The sequence below is a fragment of the Pinus tabuliformis genome, chromosome 7 (genome assembly GCF_031772625.1).
Source record: "Pinus tabuliformis cultivar Carrire ecotype Pingquan chromosome 7, CPIR1, whole genome shotgun sequence".
Lineage (NCBI taxonomy): Eukaryota > Viridiplantae > Streptophyta > Pinopsida > Pinales > Pinaceae > Pinus > Pinus tabuliformis.
In genome coordinates, this window is record NC_142293.1 from 1,453,847,126 (window position 1) to 1,453,849,378 (window position 2,253).

Genomic DNA, 2,253 nt, shown 5'->3' on the forward strand with positions numbered 1-2,253 from the left:
CTATGTTATTCTCCGCTTGAAAGAGAACTCGAGAAAGAACTGGAGTGTTCCTCTCTTGTTCCGCGGAAGTGTCAGGCCTTGCTTGAATACTAATGCCCCCGAGAGGAGGATCAATCCCCGATGCGTCAACTGCATGGGACGAAACCCACTAGCAGTATTACCTTCGCGCCTTCTAGGAGAAGGCTCTAAACTTGGTGGTGAAAGACCACGAAGTCTTCGAGACCGTCTGGGTGATCGGTCAGCCACTTTGAATTTCTTGTTAAGATCTAACTAAAGACTCAAAAAATTGAAAGCTAGACCAACTAAGAGCACAGAGCACACACTATAAAGTCCCTAAAGATAACAACCAGTCAAACAGCTTCCAAGTATTTCTGCTCCGGGTGATTAGGACCAGACACCAAAATACAAGAAAGTGAATGGGCGAAGCATCCAATACCATGTGAGGGCCCAGTCTTATCAGCGAAGGTATCAGAGGAAGTTACGCTGACCTCCTAACAACAGCCTGCGCCGGTGCAAGCCCCCAAGCTTCGCAAGGGTGCCCTCCAGTAGTACTGTTGAGAGTGATGCAACGTCGACCTCAGGTGCCACGGGATTCCCCTCCGCAGCCACCTGTGTAGATCCTTAGGAGTAGCAACTATGGATACCAACTTGTCGCAGAAGCCAGGCGGAACAGTGGTGAGGTAAGTTCGGACAAGTAGGAGAGGGGGCATCTCTCTTCCCTGTCTTCACAGACCCTCGTGCTTAACTCCTAGATCCGGAGCTTTCCTGGTCTTCCTAACGCTATTGGATTTTCACTCGCTATTCAGACTCCTACGTTTGACGTTTAAATGGCCTTGGAGAGTTAACTCTCCACTCGCCTAATCCAAGGCCCTAAAATCCTAAAACTTGTTGGTGTATCTAACTTACAAAAAAGTTTTAGTGAATTTTAATAGCGCTTGATTTTAAAATAGGTTGTTTTTTAAGTCACGAGATAACGGAAATGAAACTAGTGGTGTTTTTTGACGCAAAAGAAATTAATAAAAACCTAACTACATGCACATGCACTTGTTTTCGTTTTCGATGAAAAGCAATTTCTACAGGGTTCAGAGGAACTTCTAATAAAACAAATTTTTTCTTTTCTTTTCGTTAATTCACGCTTCACACTCCCAAAAGTTAACAAAGCTATGTATCCCTAAAAAGATATGCAAATCTATCCTAATGCAACAAAAATATGCTGATGCAAGATTCTAAACCACTCTAAAAACAAGAAATGAAAGTTGCTTTCTTATCAATTTTTATTTTGCCACTTAAAATGTCTAGATGGAATATGATATGCTACCATTCATTTCGTCTAAACACTAAAACAAGTTCCAAGACAAACATAAAGCACTTTCATTCACTAAAAAGAAACCAAATGAAAACAAAGTTCAAGAAAGAAAAACTAAGTTTTTCAAAAAGTTTTCTTCAAAAACAACAAAAAAGTCTTTTCAAAAATGCTCTCAACAAGACTGAATCTTTGTGACTGAAGAATAGGCAACAAACACTTTTGCAAGTTGACACCACACAATGGATGAAAACTCAACAAAAGAAATGTGTTTAAGGATGCTCTTAACAATAAAAAGTAGCAATGAAAGCTTTGGCAACAAAGACCAAAAAGATCAAAAAGACAAATTTCAAGAAAGTGTCAATCAACAACTTTCATGAAACAAAGAAGTGGATGGTCACAAAAAGCGGTTTTGTCAAGCAAACAAAAAATCACCAAAAGCAAGATTTAACACAAAGATTGAGATCAATCTTCCTGCCCTGATGAATCAGAGCAGCCAAGATTCCTAGCAAGAAATCTTGCGTGCTTTAGCAAAAACGATGATGCTTGCAATAACAAAAACAAGACCAATACCCCTTACAATCAGAGAGAATTTGGAACAAGATGCTTGCTGTAAAACAAACAACTGATACTAGAAAATGATTGTTTCACACTGAATCAAACTACCAGACAGACCTTCAGAGATAAAAAGATTTAAAAATCTTGAAAATTGCTATATTTACGCCAATGTACTGATGTACAGACTGCGTGTATACGCCACTGTAACTAAGGAAACCTGCGTATACGCGGGTTCACTTAAGGAAACATGCGTATATACGCCTCTGTAACTAAGAAAAATAGCATATATAAAAGGTTTCAAGACAAATAAAAAACAAACTGAAGAAACTGGCAAAACTTATAATTCAAGAACAGACCACACAGCAATAGCAAGCAAACAGGTAGCTAAGCCT